General features: G+C 43.0%; 1 long non-coding RNA gene across 2 annotated transcripts in view; it reads right to left on the minus strand.

The window, feature by feature from the left end:
- Window positions 1-497: 497 nt before the first annotated feature.
- The window catches only part of LOC148109418 (uncharacterized), a 34,400-nt gene continuing 9,021 nt past the window's right edge, over window positions 498-25,876 (minus strand). The window contains exons 3-5 of one of the 2 annotated variants that reach the window (XR_015725706.1): window positions 14,554-14,669; window positions 8,887-9,008; window positions 498-4,183 (exon numbers count right to left, since the gene is read on the minus strand). This is a non-coding gene — a long non-coding RNA (uncharacterized LOC148109418). Of the gene's footprint in view, window positions 4,184-6,876; window positions 7,315-8,886; window positions 9,009-14,553; window positions 14,670-25,876 lie in introns of those variants that run through there. The other variant, XR_015725707.1, reaches the window with a different exon arrangement.

A 25,876-nucleotide genomic window follows, 5' to 3' on the forward strand; every position in this document is an offset into this window, starting at 1 on the left:
CCCACTGACAAAATAAGTGTAATGACCAGAAAAGCCATTTAATTTACCTAAGGTTGCAAAGCAGGTGTTCAATTAATTAAACGAAGAAGCCATCATAGACTCGGCTCTATTGACATGGAGACCTTTATAAGCAAACCAAAATCTAAGCGGGGAAATGCCTCAAGGTTAACGAAATCAAAACGCTCCGCGCAACCAATTGCCAACAGCCAACTAAGCTTTAAGCTATGACCAATCAAATAATTTTCCTTCTTACTTCCACACTTCATAGAAATCTTCCCCCTAGACAGAGTGCAGAAGAGTGCTCCTAACCATTTCTGGGGTGGCACTGCCCTATTTAAATTGATTTTTACTCAAACCTTTTTTTCCTACTCCCCCGCCCCTCTCCCGCCCGTTTTATTGAGATATAACTGACAATGAGCACTGTACGGAATACAGCATAATGATGTGATTTACATATATTGCGATATGATTGCCACAATAAATTTAGTTACCATCCATCATCGCCACCACAGAGGCACAGAAAAAAAAGGAAAAAAAAGTTTTTTTCCTCATGATAAGAATCCTTAGGATTTACTCTCTTCCCTTTCGAACTGTGAAAATTAGTAATGAGAAGCCTCACTAGAATGGAGTCGGGAGGTTTGGGAACTCTCATGTCCTACCACTCAAAGTCAATTGCGAGACCCAACAGGAAGAGGCAGACTTGACTTTACACACACTTGACCTTGCACGGGGATGCTGCTTGATGTGGGAAACAAAGGCAGAAGAAAATTTATTAAATTTCCTTACTACTTAAAGCCCATTGACAAGTCCTTGAAATAGGCTGAGTGACCTTCCTCTGGGGACTCAGCTGCCTCAATGTTAATGCTATGCTAAGGGCAAAAGGCAACCTCAGCCCGACCCCCAGGATCCTGTAAGTCTACTTTAACATATAAAACTTCCTTTGGGGGACGCCTGGGGGGGCGCAGTCGTTGAGCGGCTGCCTTTGGCTCAGGGCGTGATCCCGGCGTACCGGAATGAGTCCCACATCGGGCTCCTCCGCTGGGAGCCTGCTTCTTCCTCTCCCACTCCCCCTGCTTGTGTTCCCTCTCGCCGGCTGTCTCTCTGTCACATAAATAAATGAAAAATCTTTAAAAAAAAATAAAAAAAATAAAACTTCCTTTGGAAATATCCTTTATCTCTAACCCCCTCCAAGATACATGTTGGCAATCATCCCCCAAGCATATGACCCACCGATATTCATCTAAAGGGTCTCATGACTAAGGTTTTTTTTTTTTTTAATTTTTATTTATTTGTTTGACACACAGAGAGAGAGAGAGAGCACAAGTAGGCAGAGCGGCAGGCAGAGGGAGAGGGAGAAGCAGCTCCCCACTGAGCAGGGAGCCTGATGCAGGACTTGATCGTGACCTGAGCCAAAGGCAGACGCTTAACCGTCTGAGCCACCCAGGTGACCCATGACTAAGGTTTTATTAGACAGTAATAGATGACATTTTCCCAGTAATAGCTAGCCCCCTCAAGGTCTTGGAAACCTTGCTTCCATAAGTCCTTGGAGACTTAGCTATCCCTAACCCTCTCCCAATTCAAAAGTATGAGGGCCACTCTTCATGACCCAGGTACAGCTCTTTCTGCCCACAGGTCCTGTCCCTGTGCTTTAATAAAACCACCTTTTTGCACCAAAGACATCTCAAGAATTCTTTCTTGGCCGTTGGCTTTGAACCCTAACATCTATTCTACATCACTGCTCTGTTCCAATAGGAAAAAGAGATGCTTTCCTTATTCCCCGGGCAACAGCTCAGCCAATGAAAAGCCAACACACTTTGAACTCCCAGGTTATTCCAATGGACTTTTAGTTCACAACAGCCCTCCCAACTTCCTCCTTCTCACCTTAAAAAAGAGCACTTCTCCTATGTTCCCCAGACTTGCCCGTGGTTTTGCTGCAGCTTGTTTGTCCCGGATTGCAATTCTCTTTTATTCCCAAATAAAACCATCCTTTGCTAGTAAAACAACGGACAGTTTCTATTTTTAAGGTTAACAGAATATACCATGAAGCAGTGTTGACTATAGTCATCATGTTGTACTTAGCATCCCTAGTTCTTATTCATCTCACAACTGGAAGTTTGTTCTCAAGTAAACTCCTAAAATTTAATACGCCTAGTTTATCTTTAAACACAAGTTGGAAACAAAATTGAAATTTCAGGTCTCCGAATCATTATTCTGTTTAAATCAAGCTGACAGATGTATATTAGCTGCTATCATGGGTCTAGAAGTAGATAGACATTAAGGAATATATTAAAGAAAAATATGCTAAGCGAAATAAGTCAATCAGAGGAAGACAATTATCATATGATCTCACTCACATGTGGAATTTAAGAAACGACACAGAGGAGCATGGGGAAGAGAGGGAAAAGTAAAACAAGATGAAATCAGAGAGAGAGACAAACCATAAAGGACCCTTAAGCATAGGAAACAAACAGGGTTGCTGGAGAGGAGCGTGGTGGGGAGATGGGGTAACTGGGTGATGGGCATGAAGGAGGTCACGATATGTAATGAGCACTGGGTGTGATATAAGACTGATGAATTGCTGAACTCTACCTTGGAAAATAATAATACATTATAGTTAATTAATTGGGTTTCCATTTTAAAAATTAAAAAAAAAAAAGAAAAGAAAAAGAAAATCGGCCCCTCTCCTGGACAGAAATTCTAATCTGGGGGAAGACAAAACTTTAACACAAACAACTAGAAAACAGTAGAAGATGGGAGGATGATCAAAGGCAAAACACTCTGAATGTCAGAAGATGAGCACCCCTAATATCTATGGATTCTGCCTCTGACGGGCCAAATTCAAGGTGTCTTCAGGGCCACGCTTCTTTCAGCGGCTCTGGAGGAGAATCCATTTCTCGCTTCTTCCGGCTTCTGTAGTCATTCCTTACTGTGGACACATCATTCCAATCTTCAAGGCTGGCAAATTCAAATACCTCTTTGCTCTGTCTTCGCACTGGCTTCTTTGTGTGTGTGTCAGATCTCCCTCTGCCTCTCCCTTAATCCAACGCCTCAGACCACTCGGCCAAGCTACCCTGTTCCTCGGCTTCCCTCGTAAAAGGATAGTTGTGATTGCGTGTAGGGCTCACCTGGATAAATCAGAATGGTCTCCACATCCCAAGATCCTCAACGTCGTCACATCCACAAAGACCCTCTTTTTCCCTTATATGGTAACACTGAGCCATTCTAAGGATTAGGACGTTGACATCATCCGGAGTGTTGGGCTTGGCCAGCAAACCCTGAGACGGCGAATGAAAGGATTACTCCCAACACCTTAGCAGAAGAAAGAAGACGCCTTGGGACCAGACGCTCTAGTGGCGAAAAGCCTTGAGCCAAGCTCTGTCTCTGCTTTTATTGTGAGTTTAATTAACACACCACATGCAAACAAGGAGTTGGTGAAGTACGTGACCACTACAGGTACCTGCGTTTACTCCCTGGATGAGACCCTTGAGCCGCAGTAAGAATCCAGCCGTTCAGCCAAGAAACTTCAGAGGAGGCCCAGCGTTCCGGGCACTCCTCCTTTGTTTTGCAGTTAGTCCCATCCAGGGAGGCGTATACAAGTTAGTTTTTGTCTGCACAGGCACTGTGAATCCCCACACTGGAGGACCATTTTTCAGCCTACCACACTACCCAATATTAAAACTTCCTATAAAGCTACAATTATCAAGACAGGATGACATCAACATAAGGATAGACTTAGAGACTAAGAAACAGAAGAGTCCAGAAATGCACTCTACATTCAAGGTCAATTGATTTTTAATAACAGTTCCAAGGTGATTCAATGTGGAATCATTGTCTTTTCAACAAATGGTGTTTGAGATAATTGGATATCTAAAGAAATAAAAGAATAAAAAAACCTAAGACCTTCATCTCATGCTGAAGCAAAAATTAACTTTTTTTAAAAAAACGGATAATAGACCTAAATATAAATGCTAAAATTATAAAACTTCCAGGGGCCGAGTTCTTCCTGGGAACATTTTGCCAGGAAGTCAATGCTTTTCTCACCTAAACGAAACGGGCTTTCCTAAAGGACACAGACGGTGCAGAAACAACCTGCTTGCGAGAAGCAAAACCGCAGAAGGCATGCAGAGAGCCGGTACTGCAGATTCCAGCGCCCGCAGAGCTTATCCGACAGAGCTCTAAAGATCTAAAGATGGAAAAAGAATTCACATTTATTTTATCTGACTCATGCTTTCTATATGATATCTCAGTTCTCTTCCCCAATGACCCTCTGAGGCAGTTAACATAACTGACATTTTACAGATGAGGAAACCGAGGCCTGAATGTGATTTGGGCAAGGTCACAAAGACAGTAAAGAGACCCAGAACGCAAATCCAAGTGCCTTTCAGAATGTTGTGTTAGGGGCGCCTGGGTGGCAGAGCGGTTAAGCGTCTGCCTTCGGCTCAGGGCGTGATCCCGGCGTTATGGGATCGAGCCCCACATCAGGCTCTTCCCTGGGAGCCTGCTTCTTCCTCTCCCACTCCCCCTGCTTGTGTTCCCTCTCTCACTGGCTGTCTCTATCTGTGTTAAATAAATAAATAAAATCTTTAAAAAAAAAAAAAAAAAAAGAATGTTGTGTTAATCTAAAGTGCTAACACCCGTAAAACAGGGAGCAGTGTGCCTGGTGCCCCGTAAAGGCTCTCCGCAAGTATTCAATTACCCTCGCCTCGTTCGCTCACCACTCCAGCACCGAACTGTTACGGAGGAGGCAAGGCCACCCAGCAGCTCTGCTTCACTGCCCCCTCTGTGCAAAATTCAGGCTGTAAAGGCTGCTGCCCACGGAACGCAGGACAGAGAAGCCCCCCCAGGGCAAAGGCTTATGCCTATTGATGCGGATTTGCAGCCTGGACCACCAAGCCCTTTCAACAGACCACCTGGCCCCTGCCTACCTGGCAGAGCCCCCCCCTGCCCCCCGTGAGGTTGCTAGAACTCACACAAAAAGAGGACAGATGTGGAAAGCAGGTGAAAACACACAGGACACGAGGAAATTAGTAAGTCCCTGACCTAGACAACAGTTACCAGTCCTTGGCATAATTAAGTTACAATAGCAGGCTAACGCTTTAGCAAATCTGTAGGTATTTTCCCAGTCATTTCTGTTAAAGGCAAACTGGGGGCTAATTAAGATAGCAATCGAGATGGCTGGCATGACCTCCTGATGACAATACAGCAATGAACTAAGAGCCCCTGCGTGCCACCTACACGGTGGAAAGGAACCGTGGAAGGCTTACATGACTGACCAGGATGGTTACTGATTATCACACACTAGCACTAAGGAACGTTTGTGATAGTGATAATAGTAACAACGAACCTTCACTGCACACTGGCTAGATGCCTTGCCTGGGTTATTTATTATTCAGAGCGTAATGAGATCCTTGCTTCACAGACGAGGAAACTGAAACAAAGTGGAAACAGGAGGGGAGTTGAAACCTGGGGCTGATCTATTCAGCCTTCCAAAGGAAGCCATGCACTCTAGCTCAATGAACGTCCCCTATCCCCCCAAAGTGGTCTAATAAGACATCTTTCTGCTCCTCTCATCCCGCAGAAATCTGGCAGGAATCATGGTTTATAAATAATCGAATTGTCTTTCTTACTTTTCTGGCATTTCCTTAGGGGATCTGCTTTTAGAATATTCCAATTTCACTCTTGCAAAGTACATTAGTCACTATGGAAACAGTTAATTCATTGATAAGAGTGGAGATCTTTTATTAATAAGGATACAACAGCATATGTGACCCATAATGAGTGGCTCTGCATAGTAAGCCTTCCCAGGAAAAAAATGTATAGCATCATGGGATTGTGGCCTTAGCACGACCTGCTGTGGGATGTAAATATAGGCCAGCCCCTCCCGGTGAGTCCATTTGGCAAATCCCCTGAGGTTTATTAAGTACCGGTCTCCCCAGACCTCATTTCCCAGACCTGCTACTTGCACAACAGCAGTGAGCTGCCTGCCGAGCACAAAGTGGTCTCTGTCCCCCCCACCCCATCATCCTGGAGGACTTTCAAGTGACTTGTGAGGTGGCCAAACAGTTCCTGGGCCTAATGAGCTCCCCCGCCAACTGAAGCACTCCCTCCCCAGACCCTGTGGCCTTCCACACAAAAGCTGCAAATTGCTTTCTGACCTTTGAAGCCATCGCAGGAAGTCCCAGGCAGCCCGAAGGAAGAGCTTCCTAGCTGTGCCTTTAGTGCTGGGCACCCTCTGATCAAAAGTGTGGGCAAAGGGCAAGAGAAGCAGCCCCTGATGGGCAGCGGCTTTGGCGGAGTGCGATGCCTGGAGCTAATCAGGGGACAATGAGGGGCCTGTGTCTAAAAGCAGGTCCCGGAGGCCTGCTGTGTGGATTTGGCCATGCAGACACAAGTGGATCCCTCCTCCTCCATCAAATCCTTTTTCTTTCCTCCCCATTTTCTTCATCTTTCCCTGGGCCGTGTTGGCTCGGCTTCCAGGTTTCCATGCGCAGAAGGCAGCAAAGTCAGGGACAAAGGGCCTGTTACATCTAGACCACTCCTGCCCTTCCCAGCCTGCCGCCCCCATGTTTTCAGACAGCCGGCATTTGAATTCTGGCTCCAACACCTGCTAGCAGGGTGACTCTGGACTTGTCCCTTGGCTCTGCGAGCCTCAGCTCCCAGGTCAGACTGCCCTGCTTTGCATTCTAGCACCACCACGTAACAGCTGGTAACCTTGCAAAAGTTACTTCTCTCCACATATAGTCTTCAATGCCAGCTGAGGATAATAATAACACCGTCTCACAGGCAGGAGCTACTCACAGGAGGGGGCCCTCTGTGAGTCTGGAACCATAGTGGGAGGGATTGGGTGGGAGGAGCTGAGGCCACGAAGGAGGCCCAGCCACTGCGGGTGTCAGTGCTTGGCCTAACCAGCAGCCAGCAAGCTGGAGAGCCTGGGAAGTACAGCTTGCTGGGTGCACCCTCTGCAGGAGAGAGCAGAGCGGGGAAGAGGGGAGCTTCCGAATGCAAACAGGCATAGGCCAGCATGTTGCCCCCATAGGGTTGTCTGTAAGGCTGAATAAGAAGCCAGGCAAAGCCCCTACCCGGCACAAGGCCTGGCACCTTATGGGTGAGCACTGAGTATTATATGGCAGCTAGTAGTTGTGATGGTTTATTTCATGTGTCAGCTATGGCCCCAGGGTGCCCAGATGAAATGTGATTTCTGGGCTTACCTGCGAAGGTGTCTCCAGATGTGACCGCACTTGAATCAGTGGACTCAGTAAGGCGGATGGCCCTCCCCAGTGTGGCTAGGCCTCATTCAGTCCTTTGAGGGCCACACTGAACAAAAGGGAGAGGAAAGAAGCTTCACCCCTTTTTGTCCGGCCATAGCACTTGAGCTGGGACATCTCATCTCATCTTCTTTTGTCCTCGGGCTGGGATTTACACCGCCAGCTCCCCTGGTTCTTAGGCCTTCAGACTCGGACTGAGCTACCCCACTGGGTTTCCTGGGGCTCCAGCCTGCAGGCTGTGGGACTTCTCAGCCTCCATAATCGTGTGAGCCAATTCTTTACCATAAACCCCCTCTTACATATGTATCCCACTGTTGCTGTTTCTCTGGAGAATCCCGACCAATACAAGAGTCATCGTCATAATAGCTGTTGCGACAGGACTGTGCAGACAGCTAACCCCCATGGTCATGTGGGTCCCTGCCTAGACTGAACAACTTTGTCAGCCACTGGAACGCTGCCCTCCTGAGTCTAGACTGCAGAACCCCCACCCCAGTTCCAGCTGCAATGCAACAGCATGCACACCTTGATTTATCTCTCTCTGCCTTTTTTTCTTTTGTTCCCAAAGCCCGGGCAATTGTTGGAAAGTGTCACAGAAATATGTCAACTAGGTTCATACCAGATGCTGCTCACAATTGCTGTTATCCTCTTATGTCCCTGGAACACTCTCTTCACTACGGCCCCTCTCAAGAGATCATCCCCACTTCCTTCCACTGAGTCAAGATTAAAACAAAAAAACAAAAACAAAAACTCATCTTCTCTCCCAAAACTCAGCTGTGAGGTGCAGGACAGTGGTTAAGGGTACAGACTGGAACTGAGTATGAAACCTGGCTCCACCCTTTCTATGTAATGACGTCCAGGTCACCTAATCTTGCTGAGCCTCTGTCCCCTCATCTGTGAAATGGGTGGTTCTGACAATTCAAAGAGAGACTCCATAGAAAGCAACTAGCACAGTAACTAATATATTAAGTGACCAACTAAAGTTAGTTATTATTTCCTATTATTGTATTTCTGCCCTTTACTTACCTTATCTTTTTTATGTATGTCTCACTTAGGAGAAAATCTGTCTTTTCATCTTTACAAGTATAAACTCACCCCCTGCTCTCCAGTAACCCTTGTGGATTACTTTCCATCAATTATCTCAGGTTTTTTTCTGTATTAATTTTTCCTCTTTTCCTCCTCCACTCAAATGATGTCTTTCCATATTTGTAGATAATTGATATGAGAAAAATACAAATAGGAAACAAAAATGCTCTTCCTTACTAATAAAAGAAATATGCATTAAAATAAGTTTGAACATCCATTTTAGATTTAGCAAAATAAAAACGAATGCTTTCATTTATTCTTTTTTCTCCAAATGATCAAACGCCATCAGGAAAGCAGAGGAAAATAAGTTTGGTGGCAGCACTATAAAGTGGCACAATCGTTGCAGAAAACCATTTGGCAAGTAGTGACAAGAGTCATAAAAATGTTTATACTCTTTGACCCACGAATATCAATTTGAAGATTTTATTCCAAGAAATTAATTTTAAAGGAAAAAAATGAATTCTGCAAAGATGTCTATAGCTGCCTGAACTATCATCCCTGGAAACTAGAAACAGCTATTCTTGAGAGAGTCACTAACCTGCTCAAATACTGCAAATGCTGGGAGAGGACGTGGTCCTGAGATGTGGCAATTATGATGGAAGAAGAAAAGTCTTGTGCACCCACTGTTAGCTTAACTGCCTCCAAGAACTCCATCCAGGCCTGAAATGGACAACAGGGCCATGTAAAGAAAGGGAAGTTGGAATCAAGCATCCATAAAAGTAACAAACAATACCAAATTTGTCTTCTAAAGCCATAAAATGGACACGGGCAGTAGAATTTTGAAATAATTTGTGCTACAAATGGCTAAATGTTCTTTGCTCTTCCTTCATTCAGTTGATAGAAAATTACTGCAATCCTCGTAGGTGGCAGACTGAGGAACAATGACACAGAGACAAAACACAATGGTCCCTGCCAACACAAACTGAGAATCTAGACAGCTAAGCAACAGAAAATCTATTAGCAAGGAGGAAAGCATGGATTTATATGAAAATAACAAGATGTTGGGTCAGGAAAGGCCTTCTCCGGAGAAGGCATCACTTGAGCTAAGAGGAGAGCTTGTTCAAGCAGAAAGTGGGTAGAAAAGAAAATTTCAGGCAGAGACGACAGTACAGGAAGGCAGATAATTTCTGGGAGAGTGTGGTGCCTTCCAGAAACTGCTGGTATTACAAGATAGCTGGATCATGTCATCTTGGAGGGCAGGTGGAGATGAGACCACAGAAGTAAGCAAGAGCCAGGTCAAGAAGAACCACCATGTCGTCAACTGTGAATTATACACAGAAGGTTCTAGAAAGTCCTGAAAGACTTGAAAAAGGAAAGTGCCAGAATGACAACCTTTGCAGATAAGATGAGTCACTGTTGTCTAGGTCACTATTTAACATGAATTGTTTAATAGAGTGAATGTGTAATCAAGAAGAAAAAAATCAATTTATTCTAAAAGGAGACTCATGTCCTTCCCCTCCGCCTGTTAATATTTTTCTTTTTTTTTTTAAATTGGCTTAGGATTTTCTTTAAAGATTTTATTTATGTATTTGACAGAGAGTGAGAGAGCACAAGCAGAGGGAGCAGCAGAGGGAGAGACAGAAGCAGACTCCCCACTGAGCAGGAAGCCGGATGTGGGGCTCCATCCCAGGACCCCGGGATCAAGACCTGAGCCGAAGGCAGATGATTAACCGACTGAGGCACCCAGGCACCCCACCTGTTAACATTATTAAGCCATATATCTTCTACCTTAAAACAATGAAAATGCCTTGTTTTCAGATCCACTCCACACTGTCTTGAACCTCCTTCAATCAGGCTTCTGACCCTGTGGTCCTACTAGACGAGTTTTCTCAAGCATTTCTATCAGACAAACCATTGAGTTATTGTTGCTATGAAACAGGAACCATGTGAGGATCTAGGATGGAAGGGAATAGGCAGTCTAGTCCTCAGTTATAAAATAAATAAGTCACAGAGACTGAAAGTACAAGTGTAGGGAATATAGTCAATATTGTAATAATGTATGGTGACTACACTTAAAATGGTGAGCATTGAGTAATGCACAGAGTTGTCCAATCACTATGTTGTACACCTGAAAACTAATGTAATATCGTGTGTCAACTATACTTCAATAATGAACGTGAAAGTAAAAGACAGTCTGGTCCTCATGCCTCAGGAATATATGGTGCAGGGGATAGGACAGATATAACCCAGAGGTCAGCTGGTGCTCACTTGCCTGAAGTGAGCTGGATAAAATGAGCTCAAACTCCAATTCCATTGGGTTTGTAAGCTTAAGTCCTTCCCACAAAACTTCTACAAATGATTCCGGAGGTCTCACTCCAAAATCATGACCTACTCTACCTCCTACTTCTGCCTAGGCTGTCTCTGTGCCTTGGTCAAGGGGCCCACTGGGATGGAAAGCTTAGCTCCTTTTATAGCTCTCCTTCTCACCACCAAAAAAAAAAAAAAAAATCACTCAGCACAAAGAATTTTCACACATCATAAAATGCACCGCACAATTTATGGGGCAGGAAGAGGAGGCCAAGGAGATATTTACATGGAAGTGATGCCAGCAAACCTAAAACCTAAATTGTTGCAGAGGCCAGCAACCATGGGGAGTGGGGGGCAGGTGTATACACTGGGATTCATTGCCTCTTGCCTCATCTCCCTTCTCCCTCCATCCAGCTTCTTGCCCTTTTCTAAAATCATTACTCCTCTTCTCCTGGAACTCCAAATTCCTTCTCCATTCAGCATTCTGTGGGGTCCCCTTGAAAATGGCGTGTTCCTGGGATTTCAATCTTGCTTCTGCCACTTACTAACTCAACAGCTTGGGAAAGTCACTTACATGTCTGAGCCGGGTTCCTCTTCCATAAAACAAGGATAATCATTGGTCTAATATTTTAAAGCAATTAATGGGCTTTTCTCTTTTGCATTTCTGCGTACGTAATCTATGTCACCAATCTAAATGCACCTGGGGTAGAAGTGAGAAAATTATAATAAGACTTCAAGGAGAAAGGGAGGAATTATTCTTGCTAGAATTTAAAACCAGACAATGGTACTGAAATGTAGGTTCTGTCAAGAAAGAAATTTTCCTGAATGTCTTTATCTCCCTCCTTTAACATATCAGGAGTCATCCTTGTGTGGTTGACATTACACTTATATAAGGGAGGTCTCAGTCCAGAAGTGAGAAGAATTGGAGATGCCTGTCCTTTCTCATCTCAGTGAAAGATGGAAAAAGATAGAAGGCAGAGATAAGGGAGATAGGTGGACAGCAACACCCCATCATCTGTCTCCACGCCAAAGTTCTAGAGCGGAGATGGAGTGTTCACTAAATTCGCGGGGGTGCTGGTAGACCATTAGGAGATAGTTGAAGTAATTTAGGAAGATTTCATGGAGACTTGGACTTTGGTAACTGTCAATAGGGATTTAAAAAGAGAGAGATGGGACACAAATAGCAAGGATCACCAAGTCTTAATGATTGCATATCTCTCTAATTTACAAATTGTCTTTGTATCTGCTGCATTTGTTGTTTTTGAGATCATTCCCCCAATTTTTTCCTCTTCCAAATTCCATGATGTCATACTACATAGTCCTTCCGTCTCCCCTCTGAATTTTTATTCTCCCCCATGCAAAAGAGTTAGCTTGTTTTTTTACGGAAGAAGTGGCTGAAGAAGTCTGTAGAGGAGGAAATGGTCTGCTTTATTTCAGGGCTATGCTAGTGTTTGCAACCTATCGCGCTACAAATTTTTTTTTTTAAAGATTTTATTTATTTATTCGACAGAGATAGAGACAGCCAGCGAGAGAGGGAACACAAGCAGGGGGAGTGGGAGAGGAAGAAGCAGGCACATAGTGGAAGAGCCTGACGTGGGGCTCGATCCCATAACGCCGGGATCACGCCCTGAGCCGAAGGCAAACGCTTAACCGCTGTGCCACCCAGGCGCCCCTCGCGCTACAAATTTTACAAGATTTTCTTTAATCTTGAGAAAACGTCTCATAACGCTAACCCTGGTAAACTTGCTATTACACAGGAGAATACCTTAATCCAAGGAGGAAAAAAGCTAATTTAGATTTTACAGTTGGCAATTAATCAATATTTAGTATAGTGTAGTGCTAAACATGTTGTCATTAATAATTATTACCTGTATCTAACCCACTAATAAAAGCGGCTATCAACGGCTTTCTGTTTATTACTTTAGCCAGCTTAATGATGATAATAATCCCTGGCCTCTCTAGGGAAAGTACGGGTGTACAAAGCACTTTCTGATATCTGGTGGGATCTCCAGGGCATATGGGGAAGGCAGTGGTGTGTTATAGTACCTGTATTGTACTAAGAAAGTAACTAAGGGCCACAGTATATAAATTGGGATACAAAGAAGGTACAGAAACTCTCATTTAGTATCCTCTTAGGAAATACATTTCTATCTCCCGTTATCTGACTCCTGCCACATCCTCCAGGATTCCCGAAAGACAGCTGATGGAGAGATCTGCTGACAAGCACCCTCGATGCCCTGCAATGAAAGTACTCTGGGCTGAGACACTTGAACATTTTCAGCCCTTTTGGCGGGGTGACCGGGGTGCTTTCATTTACCTACTGCGGCTTCACCACATGGGGGGTCTCTAATATTTCCAGTTGATTCCATTCATCTTGGTGGATAAGTGGCCATATTTGCTAGACCTCTTCTGATGTAAGTAACGGAGAACCAACTCTAACTTCCTTATGTGAAGGAAATAACGAGGTTAATCAATGTAAAGGAGAAGAGCAGGAGTGTAACAGGGTCTGAACACACTAGAACCACAGACTGGAATGTGCCCAGACTCCCATACTGCTTTACTGGTTTCTACCCCTGCTCCTTTCTCTATGGTGCCTCTAGCTTTTACCATTATAAGGTAGGCTTTTATATTCGTGGTACACAGAATCACTGAATGGTCCCACATTTTCTGTCTTATGGATTTGGTCACCTGGAAGTGACAGCCCTCAAAATCTCTTTTGCCTCAATTGCAGAAATTCTAATGGAAGGATTCGTTGGCCAAGCCTAAGTAAGCAGTCCAAAACTGGACCAGTCAACCTGGCCAGGGAACCAAGTCAAGTTATGTTTTTATGACAACTCCCATTTGGTCAAAGATATGGAAAACTCCTAGAAAAGGAGGTTGGATGGAAAAATGGAGAGGCTGACCACAAAAAAAAAAAAAAAAAGTAAAAGTAAAACAGGCATGAATACACCTGTTTCCCTCTGCCATGTTACCATACCATTTGACCCAAACTCTAGGAATATATACGCTCTGCAATCTTTCCCACTCTGAACATACCTAAACTCATCTTTTAATTTTCCCTACACTTGTAGAGACTCAGCTTAGTCTTTCTGATGTCAACATATTAATTTTTATAGATGAACACCTCATTTGTTGCTTTAGGATCATTTATAATTATACACTCAATGGTCATTTTGCACAACTCCCATACCTATCGTGCCATCTCCCTATTTGAAGTCATTACTTTGAAAGGAATAGCTACATTTTCTCTGAACTTATTACAATATCCCCAGCTTGATAGTAAAAGGTGCTTTAACAACATGAATCATACCCATTCATTTATTCCAAGAACACTAAAGTATCAGGCACTGGGCTGCTTTCTAGGAGTGGGGAGGTTGCCGCCGGAGAAGGAAAAGATCCCCGGAGATGACTCCTAACATCTGTGGGCGTCTGGCGGGAGAGGCAGATACGAGCACAAATTAAATAGAGTCAAGTCTGGTAAGTGCCGAAGGTGACCTAGGCATGACGTACGGGATCCCTGAGACAGGGGGGACTGAGCCAGAGAAGTAGCTGAAAAGGGCAAAGTCTCTGAGCTGGTATTAAAATTTGCATCTCCTCCTTTCCCAAGGAGGAGACTGCTGGAGTCACAAGATCATAGAATCACTGACCTTGGAAAGAGAAGTGACCTGAAAGATCATTCGGCATAAATTTCTGCCCAGCGTACAAATTTCTCCTACCAACCTGTCTCTGCCTGGAGGCCTCCCATGATGGGGACCTCACGGCGATTATAGAACAGGTATTGGTATGGTAGAGAAATCAAAGGGTTTGGGGTCAGAGAGACGCGGATTCAAAATCCAGCCCTTACTGTGACTCCACACTGGCCACATAGCCTCTCTGAACCTCAGATTTCTTGCCAGGTAAGTGTCGTCACATTACCTACCCTATGGAGCTGTTGTGGGTGGTGAGTTTGACTACTTACCTCCTTGAGGCAGCCCATTCTATAACGGAATGCATAGAACTGATAGGAAGCTCGTTGTTGGATCAAGATGCAATCTGCTTCCTGTGCCCTTTGGATGCATCGGGCCTGATTTTGTTCTTTGCGTGGGAGAAAGAAAAAAGAAGCCTTTTTAGTCCCCTAAGAGTACTTCAGACTGGACTCCGATAATAAAATACCAGTCCCCCTTTTCTATAGCTCTCCCTCCCTGCTGTGGTCAATTCTCCCAGCTTATTGCACCCCTGCTAAATCTTTATATTTTTCCAAATTCAACCATCTCAGCCCTCAAGGATTCAGACTACTGGCCCTCACAGTATCTGCTTATTTCAATAAACAGGTTTAAATTAAATCTTAGGCACCACAATTCCCTTTCAATAGAATCGCATAAAATGGAAGTGTCAAAAGTTGGAGGAAGTATAACTGTTTGACAATTGAAGATTGAACCATGAGCTAGAAGAATTCAAACCCGCTCGTTGGGTCACACAATAGATGTTTCTGTTATGAGGAAAATGGTGTATAGGATCTCCCGCCTCTCCAAAATCAAATTCATTGTGTTCTGATAAGATGCCAAAAGGAATCCCATTTACAGATGTAAAATATTCAAACTGCACGCCCTGTGGCTGAATGGTTCTCTTGCTTTTGGTTCTCTTGCTCACCATCTTTAGCAATGCAAAACAATTAAAATGAGGCTTCTTTCATAAGAGAATGACAAATTTCTTATCGATCCCTGTATAACTCAGACTCTTCTGACCAATGGTGGACCAACAGTCCAATTAGTTTAATGTATTTACAAATTGAAAATCAAAATAATATGCATACACATATGATACATATACTGTCAAATTCACTTTCTGTATATATTTACCAAACACATTCTGTAGGGTGTGAAGGAGAGGAATCAGGCAGCACACCTTAACATTATGTTTAAAATTTAAGGGGGAAATGTAGCAATTTAGAAATAACTGCAGACTTCAAAAATTTTCCTTTTGCTACTTATATACCATTTTTGTATACCCTAGCAAGTAAAAGACTGAATGACTATCTTGTAATAAGATTTGGAGTCATGGAAGGGACCCACAATTGTCAATTACACTGCATTTTAATTTAGAGATGCTTCTTTCAAAATCATATGTTGATCTGACATTTCCCTTGGAAAATAATGGAGGGGGAAAACATTTTTCAAAGCTCTTGGGGCAGCTATTCAAAATCCAAAATGCTAAGCAGGCCTGCATACATGGGTAGTGGTCCTTTGTGAGTGTGACCCTGCTGTTCGGTAGAAATTTCAGAATCAGCCTACTGCAAGGAAATACGTTCTATAACCATAATCAAGTGTTGTTCGAAAAGATCTTTTTGGATGTGGGAAGACATTTGTGGTGTGTAATGCCATCAAAGAAAGGGGCTGGCATGGGGGTCATCGATGTGTTAGGTAGCATCAGGTAAAGATGCAAGTCAGACACTTAATGGGAAAGAACAGATGTGAGAACCTCTGGAAGTAGAAGAGATTTAACAGGCAAGGAGAAGGGGGAACTCCTGGATGGAGATGAACAGTCTGGAGGGGCCTTCATTCTGGAGCTAAGGCACTGTAGCAGAGCTGGCTAGAGCCCAGCCTTTACATCAGACTGCACAGGACAATCTGCTAGCATCAAAAGCACACTTTTGCACCTACAAAATAGGATGATAGTAATACCTACCTCAATGGAAAACATTTAGAATAGGGCCTAGTACATGGGAAAAGCAGAATTATAATTAGCTGTTAGTGTACGGATAACTGTAAGTACCCCTTAAAGCCAGGCAAGGGGGCCCACGTGAGCTAGAGTGTTCTCCTCGTGATTTTGTAAAGACACTTCTGGTACCTACAATGGGTCTTGGGCTAGCAGTGCCATCAGGCAGGGTGTGCCAAGCCCGGACCTGGGCTCTGTTTCCTCCTTTAGAGATGCTCTCTAACTCTCTATTCTCACTCCTGCTGAATGCGTGGGGTTGACAGATGCCCCATGGAGCTCCAGATATTGTGCTTATTAAATTGCTCAGGAAGGGCACCTGGGTGACTCAGTCAGTGAAGCATCTGCCTTCGGCTCAGACCATGATCCCGAAGTCCTGGGATCTAGTCACACATCAGGCTCCCTGCTCAGCGGGGAGTCTGTGTCTCCCTCTCCTTCTGTTACCTGTTACACACACACACCCCCACTTGTGTGCCCTGTCTCTCTCTCTCTCTCTCTCAAGTAAATAAATAAAATCTTTAAAAAACAAAATTGCTCAAGAGCCTAATGGCTGGACTATGGTTCCAGGAGGATGGCCTGGCAAGAGGATTGCTCTGAATGGCCAGCGTGATATTCTTTTGTGGGAATCATCTAACATTTAGCTACCAGAATGATACTAATATGTTGACTTGGGGCGACTCAAATTGTTTAGACAGATGTCCTGTAAAAAATATCTTCCAGGGCCCCTACACACCTCAGGGGCAGCCCCAGTAATAAGACATTATTCTTAGCATTGATGTCCTTTTTCTGTTCCCATTTAGGAAGAGGACTCACAGGGTTCAGGAAAAACATAGTCATGCAATCCTAGATGATCCAGATACTACAAAGGCAAATTATTTCAAGCTCTTTAATTACTTCAAACAAGCAAACCACTGTAAATCCTGGGAGATGGGGATGAGCTCCCTTCCAGACTCCCACTTCCCGTATTGGAAAGCACTCCTAAATCCCAACCAGACCCAGAAGGTTTTAGACGCCTAGGTAAGAATTTTAAAACTTACTACTAGTCAAAAGAAATGAGATTAAAATGATGATTCCACATGCCGCCTACCAGGAACAAAAAATCATTTTAAATAATAATTCCAAATATTGACCAAGATAAGGTGAAAGGCAGGTACCGATATCGCTGGTTGTAGCGTCAAATGGCTCAACCTTTGGGAGAGCAATTTAGCAATATGTGTGAAGAGAATTTAAAATGCTTGTGCCCAGCTATACCACTTCTGGGAATCTAGCCTGAGGAAATTATCATAAATATAGAAAAAGCTGTCAACTTTTCTCTACATAGCAGCTGGTCTCCATCTCTTCTATTTTTCTGTCTTGTAAGAACTTCTGGAGAACCAAGTGAAACATGAATTATACTTTAGGCTATTCCTGGTGACAGATATAATGGATTTATTCATATTTTCTTATTAAAGCGAGCATTTATTGATTCTTTACTAAGTGCCAAACAGTGTGTGAAGTGTTTTATATAGGCTAATTCACTTAATATTCACCACAACACAACCAAGTACATCACTTGGGATTCCTTCAACCTCAGGAAACAGAAATCCCAGCTCTACTGGTTTAAACCAGAGGGAAGTTATAACAGGAAGTCCAGAGGTAGGCAACTTCACAATTGATAAACTCAGTGGTGATCACATCAACCTCTCTGCCATCCCCAGGCAGCCTGAATTTTGTGGTCACAAGAAGGTCACCACAGCTCCAAGCCTCACATGTAGACATAAGTATCTCACAGAAATAGCTCTATGTCACCTTGACCAGAAATGCATTCCATGTTCCATAGCAATTAACAGAGAAACCTATGGCTGTGCAGAGGACAAATTATATAATGAAGGTGGATTTGGGTTAGAAAGCACCAAAGGGCAGATGGACATTGGGTAGCAGCGAGGAGTGAGATATTTATTATATCCATTTAGCAGGAAAGGAAGCTAAAGTCTGGGGAGGTGAAGCAACTTGCCTGAGGTCACACAGTCAGTGAGTGCAAGGCCAGGATTTGAATCCAGTTCTACCCATCTAGAGTTCATCATTAGCTCTGTAATACATTCATTTTCCACATATGTATATACAAATATATAAAAAGGTTCTGTTATTAGTCGGGGCTTTCCAGAGAAACAAAACCAATAGGATATATATATGTAAGTGTGTATGTGTGTGTATATATGGTATATGTGTAAACCCTATACACATATATACATATATATCATATACATGCGTATTCTATACATATATGATTTATTAAAGGAGTTGGCTCACACGATTATGGAGCCTAAGGAGTCCCATGATGTGCTGTCTATAACCTGGAGACACAGCATGCCGGTGGTATAGTTCCCATCTAAGTCCGAAGGCCTGGGAACCAGGAAAGCTAATGATGTGTGTTCCAGTCCTAATGCAAGAGAAGACCGATGTAGCAGCTCAAAAACAGTCAGGTGAGGGAGCAAATTCTCTTTTTTGTTTTATTCGGGTCCACATATTGGGGACAGCAATCTGCTTCACTTAGTATATCAATTCAAATGTTAATCTCAAATAGAAACACCCTCATGGGTACACCCAGAATAATGTTTAACCAAATATGTGATCAGGCCATGGCCCAGTCAAGCTGACACATGAAATTAACCATCAGGGTTTCTCAACAGAGATTGTTTGTTCTCTTATTATGCTTATTCATATGTACTTCTTTCATGCCAGCAAATAATAAGCACATGGTCAGCCATGGTATTAAAAAGGCACGAGGAAGAAAATTAAGTTACTTCCTCTTTGCTCTTGATTGGGAAGTGCTATATAAACTGGCAAGGACCCTCACTTCATTCATTTTCTCACTCAATCATTCAACCAACATGTAATGGAAATAATGGAGGGTTGGCCTTCACCACATGTGGGTTCCAATTCCAGTTAAATCTTGGCTATACAAATTCCTTGTAAAATAAGAAATGGAATACAAGTGATCAGGGTTGTCAACAGTACCAGTAGAAATAGAAATAATAGCAGTTTGACAAAGACAAACACCGACAAGGTAGGTTCCCAGCCCTTTCTTCTCTTGGCAACTAAACAGACTTTTCCAATGCCCATTTAGTTCCTTCCCATCCCTTGCCCTGTTCTATCTTTGTTTGCCTTCTGGGCATTTGTTTGTTTTAATACAAAAGAGGGAGGATGGGGAGAAAGGAATCAAAGAAACCAAGGAAGAGGCAAGAGAGAGAAAGGCCAATACCTGATCAAAGGCAGAGAAAGAAAAGGATTTGAGGAGGATGGGGAACGAGAGGATGAGAGGCCGAGAAAGGAAGGGAGGAGGACATGGCTCTGCATTTTGAGATGGATTTTCATTCATGTTCTTCAAGGGATATGGGTAACACTTATAACTGCTTTGTAAATACCTTTTCCTTACTGAAGTATGTTTCTTTGAATGTGGCAGTGTACATGAGAAATTATGTAGGGCCCTGGGATTTGAGTTATACTAACAGTAGTGGTAATAGTAATAGTAATCACGGTGGCAGTGGCAACCACAGGGGCAGAAACAGTAGAGGTGTGGACAACTGGGCAAGCCACTTTCACTCTTGGGACTTCAGGCTCCTCATTTGCAAAATGGGGGAATTAGAAACATTAGAAACTACTCCTGAGCTCTAATATTCTGTGTTTCTATCCATATCTACTAGGTACCCAGTCCTGAGTTAAGTGCTAAGGGAGAGACACAAGAAACATAACAGATGATTCTAGCCCTCCAGGACTTGACAGAGAGTCAGGCCTTCTTGCTGTTCCTTCACATTCATAACTGAGCCCTGCCTCAGGGCCTTTGCACTTGTTCTTTCTTCTTCCCAGAATGTTCTTGCCCCAGATAGTCACATCAGCCCCTCTTGCACCTCATTCAAGTTTTTGCCTAAAGTCTCCTTCCCAGTGAGTTCTTCCCTAATCACCTTACTTAAAATTGCAATACCCTATGAATTTGGGGGGAATATAAGCATTCAGCCCATGGCAATATTTAAGATTTCAAAGAAAGAAGAAGAAAAGAAAAGAATGCTTATCACCTACTATGTGACAGGAGTATCTCAAAAGAGCTGGGGTGATTAGTTTCTAGTCATGATGCTGGATTACAAGGCTTTTTTGGTAAAATTTAGTTTTATGGTTTATTTTATAATTAACAGTTCATAAAAGTAATAACACCTACCCCCAAAAAAGGTCCAACTCCTTTCTATCTCTCTGCTTTCCCCGTTTAATTCTCTGCTACACTTGTCATCACCTAACATGTTATGTAACATATTTATTTATCCAACATCTGTTACTTCACGTAAGAATTTATGCTGCATTAAGACAGGATTTTTTTCTGTTTTCTGCATTGCTATATCCCCCAGCAACTAGAACAGTGTCTGGCATGTGATAGAGGCTTAATAAATATTTGTTGAATGAAGGAATAAGCGGCATGACATGACTTGGTCAGGCAACCAGTTCAGCCTATATTTTTTTGAAAGAGAGAGAGAGGGGGAAAGAGACAGAGATCACAGGGAGGGCAAAGGGAAAGGGAAAGGGACAATCTTAAGCAGGCGCTACACTCAGCATGAAGCCAAAATGGGGCCTGATCTTAGGACCCTGAGATCATGACCTGAACCCAAATCAAGAGTCAGACACTTAACCAACTGAGCCATGCAGGTGCCCCATCAGCCTGCATTTAATACATGTAAGAAGTAGAAATAAAAGCACTGAAGAAATTCGGAGGAGGAAGGGAGGCACATGAGCTAGAACACTTAGGAAAGGCTCATAGCGACAGGGCAACAGGGCTGTGCGTGGAGAGGTGACTGGCGTTAACAATTGGGAGATAATAGGGGAGACCTTGTCGGGTTTTACAGGGAGTGGCAGGCTGGGAAAAAACAATGTGGAAAGGAGACAGAAAGACAACATTGAAAAAGTTCAGGGCATCCACATGCTATGTTCTGGGATAAACCATTTCTTCCTGGAATGGAAGAAAGGATGACTTTAGCAAGTAGAGGGAGGTCAGGACAGGGGAGAAGTTGGAGATGGTCCAAGGAGGCCCAAGACCCCCAGGCACACCATGTGCCATGCCAAAACGTCCCATATATTCTAGAGACTAAGTTGATGGACAGCTCAGCATGAAGGTTCTGAACAACGGCTGGTGCCAGCATTGAAGCTGACTGCTGGAAAAGAGAAAAGGTTAAAATAAAGTACTTGTGATCTCCTCCAGGAGAAATTATAACGCTAATGGCAGTAATAGCTACCTTATTTCCTGAACAGGGCACTCCACGTGTGATATGGCATCTCCAACTTGTCTGATTATCTAATGCCACATACAAACTACCACAAAACATAGTGGCCTAAAACCATTTTATGTTTTTACAATGTTGTGTTCCAGGAACTGCGGTGGGGGTGGGGCTCAGCTTGGAGGTTCATCTCAGATTCCGTGCCACCAGCTGGGGTGACTGAGGCTAAGGGATTCACTTCACAATGGCTCTTCATCACATCACTGGCACTTTGATGTTCCTTGGCCTCTCTCTGTTTCTTTCTCCCTCTTCACACCATCCAGGATCCTGCCACGTGGCTTGGACTTCCACATCATGGTGACCCTGGGATAGTCAGATTTCCTACACAGCGGCTCCAAAAGCAAATGTTCCAAGAGAGAGGAAGTAGATGCTGCCATTCTCTTGAGGTCTGGGCCCAGAAACTTGCATGGCACCTCTTCTGCCCTGTTTTCTTGGTGAGAGCAATACAGAGTCTCTCCAGATTCAAGGGGATGAAACATAGTCCCCATTTCTCAACAGGAGAAATGTCAAGGAATCTGTGGTCCTCTTTAACCTACCACAGCAATCTGAAAATATTTTTATTTTTGTTTCTGAAAGACAGAAGCTGGGGCTAAGAAAGATGAGAGTAGGGGCACTTGGGTGGCTCAGTTGGTTAAGTGTCTGCCTTCAGCTCAGGTCATGATCCCAGAGTCCCAGGATCGAGTCCCATATCGGGCTCCCTGCTCAGCAGGGACCCTGCTTCTCCTTCTCTCTTCACCTGCTGCTCCCTCTGCTTGTGCTCTCTCTGTCTCTCTATCAAGTAAATAAATAAAATCTTAATAAAATAAAAAAAAGAAAGATGAGAGTAACTTATTTAAAGAGAAAGCCCAATAACCTAATAGTTAAGATGATAGTAATGAGAGACTTGATGAAGCCATTCTTAAACTTACTATAAATCCGTTGTGGTCAGCCTAGTCTGATATTTCCATAACACTAGACAAGCAAATGTGTGACATTGAATAGAGACTAGGATGGGGTTAATATATAAAGAAACAATATATGACCCAAAAAAGGGCAACTTAATTCACTGGAAAAACTGTGGTTTAAAAAAAAACAGACTCATACCATATTGAAATATATATTACAGATGCATTAAGAAATGTCAGGAGAAATGCGTATAACCTTGAGGTGGCAATATAGAAAGATTAGATGGATAGATGATAGATAAACCGACAGAGATCAATCTGTAATCTTTATTATTTTATGACAAAATATAATAAGCAAAGTCAAAAGACAAGTATTAGAATGGAAAATAAATACCCACAACATGCGTGGCAGAGAGATGGCTAGCCACCTACCAAAAATTCACACTGAGAGATAGCAGCCCAGTCCAGAACGTAGCCAGCCCCCTTGTATCAATGTTGCATCAGCAATGAATGGTGTATGGCACTTCTAGACCAGGGCTTTTAAGAAGTTGGTAGGGATTCTCCACCCTGCTTTTGCCTTTCTTCAGCTACATGCAGAGGACTCCAAAGCCATGATGGATGGAAAAGCCATAAGATGGTAAGAATCCAAGTCCCTGAAACACCAATTGGAAGAAAGCTGCCCACCTGCAAACCAGAAACGCTCACACTGGGCTGTTAGAAGAACAAGAAATAATCTTCCATCATATTAAGGGACCAAGATTTGGAGGTTCATTTGTTATAGAAGCTACTATTATCCTCATTAATTCAACAAATTTAATAAGTGAAGGGTTAATGCCCCTAATACATAAAGAATACCTACAAAATTGATTATTCAAAAAGAAAAACAATCAGAAAAATGGGAAAATCATAAAAACAGTCCAAATCACTAGTGAGAAAATCCAAATAGATAATAAGTATGAAAATATTCTTAGAACATTTTTACTAATATTCCAGGAAATGCAAATCAAAGGAACTCATCAGACTGACAACTGAAGAGGAGACAATAACCAGAGCTGATGAAAATGCAAAGAAACAAGCACTTCTGCAAGTTGATTGCATGAATTTCTACAGTTTTGAAGGGAAGGTAATCCGCTACTAGATATTAAAATCAAAAATAGACAAACTCTATGTTTATGAATGTATGACAAAATTGTTGTACATACAGTTGCTACTTAATATTTGCTCAATAAACAAGTTAATGCAGGAAGCAATTATAGAATAAAAATTGTCATGTGAGTCTTCATAGACTTTACCTCTCCTTTGCTCACAAAGAAAAATCCTGTAATTGTTCATTTAGTTTCCCCAGTCCCCTTCTTCTCCTATAGAGAACCAAGAGTCCTCTAGAAGGAAGAGACCAAGGAGAATTGCATTAAAAAAAAAAAAAAAAAAAAAAACGGGGATGTGGGGAGAGACACAAAGCTGCTTAAGAATTACAAGGAAGTAATCCTTGGGGATGGTACCTGGAGGGACCCTAGAGCAGCCACTAGGTCTGAGCAGATGGAGAGAAAAGGGAAGGGAGAGTACACGATGTTTCAGTGAATAAAATGGACCCTTTCCCTCTAGTGTTCTCTGAGGAAGTCAATAAAAAATGAGTATGAGGGATGCCTGGGTGGCTCAGTCAGTTAAGTGTCTGCCTTCAGCTCAGGTCATTATCCCAGGGTTCTGGGATCAAGCCCCATATTGGGTTCCCTGCTTATCGAGGAGACTGATTTTCCTTCTCCCTCCTGCTCTGCCTGCTTGTGCTCTCAATCTCTCTCTCTCTCTCTCTCTCTCAGATAAATAAATAAAATCTGTTAAAAAATGAATATGAATTACTTTTTCATAACTTTCGCTCTTGCTACTTTTTTGTTACTGGAACGATCTATCTTTGAGACTGGACCATAAAGTCCCTGGAATAATGAGGGTTACAATTGATAATATACTGTATTGTCCACTGTCAACACCTGTAATGCACCATTTCAGCTCCCAGGCCAAACCATGGCTCTTTCATTCACTTAACCAACATTTCTTGAACACCTGCTGGGTGTCAGGGAATTACTGATTCACAGTCTCCGGGGCAGAAGTACTAGAATATCCTGGTATTCTCTCAGAGACATTAAAAAGTCCGTCACAGCAATCCATACACTGACATTGTTGTCTTCAAATAAAAACTGGGAATTAAAGTCTGTGGGGATCTGGAGAAAGTGTAAGTGCGATTTAGCAGTTGATGTGGCGAAACACTGAACTTTCATTCTTCACGACTCAAACTCCTTCTCCTGGACCCCTCCCCTTTCCATATAAAAACATCCTTGAACCGAACCTGTAGTGACAACCTATCGTGATGTCTATACTTAAGCCTTGTCAAATGCCAGAAACATGACCACCCATCACTCAGGGGCTCGGGGACTGCACGTCCTGAACATCCACACAAACCTCACACACAGCCCTTGTCCATTTGCAACCAATGATGATCAACACTGAGAAACAAGAACTGCACAGAAACAAGTGCCCTAAAAATATGGCATCAGGCTCCCCTGAGTTGTCCGCGTGCTTTTGCTCTCTGCAAAGAAACCCACTGATTGCCTAGTGACTCTCATGGGCATGATAAATATCAGAGAAAGCCTTTCCCAAGCTCCCAGATGTTGTTAGGTAGACGGAGAGAGAGAAGCTGAAGTTACACAGATGCATGACTTTCAAGTGGACAGAATAAAACAGATATTGTGGTATGAGTGGAAAGAGTTAAAACAGCTCTGGGGCTAGGTCACACAACCCCTACATTTTTCATGATACTGACAATACCTGCAAGATCTTTGCTACCCTGTCCAAGATAAGCAAGGCACTTGACCTATATGGGTCTCAGTGCTGCTAACTGTAAAATGAGGATATTATTACCATAACAGGATTTAATTTTTTTTGTATATTTATGTATGAATATATATACATACCCAAAATAGTGTGTGGTACACGGTATCATTTAAATAAATCTCCTTTCACATTCTCTTCTACAGCATTGCTAAATGTTATAATGTCTGGCATAGCGGGCATTTGCTTTCCTAAAGGAGTCCTGAAGAGAAATACAAGACTGAGTGACCTTTGGGACTGAGTCCATGTTTTCAACAATAAGTCATTCAAACTCAAGTATAGCTCAGTGAAATGTATAAAAGCTGGAGATTAGGAAAGCTGGAATCTGATTCTCGACCACCCACAAAAAAGAACTGTCCATCCCAAAATGTCAATAATGCTAAGACTGAGAAGCCCTGAAATCACCACATTGTGAGGAAACCCAAGGTTGTACAGGCCATATAAAAAGAGAAAATGCCTGAATTGTTCCAGCTGTCCCAGCCATACCAGCCCAGATGTCAGACATGAGTGGAGGCGCCGTCTTGGACAT

This window comes from Ursus americanus, chromosome 9 (assembly GCF_024610735.1).
Source record: "Ursus americanus isolate L20-20 chromosome 9, mUrsAme1.1.p, whole genome shotgun sequence".
Classification (NCBI taxonomy): domain Eukaryota; kingdom Metazoa; phylum Chordata; class Mammalia; order Carnivora; family Ursidae; genus Ursus; species Ursus americanus.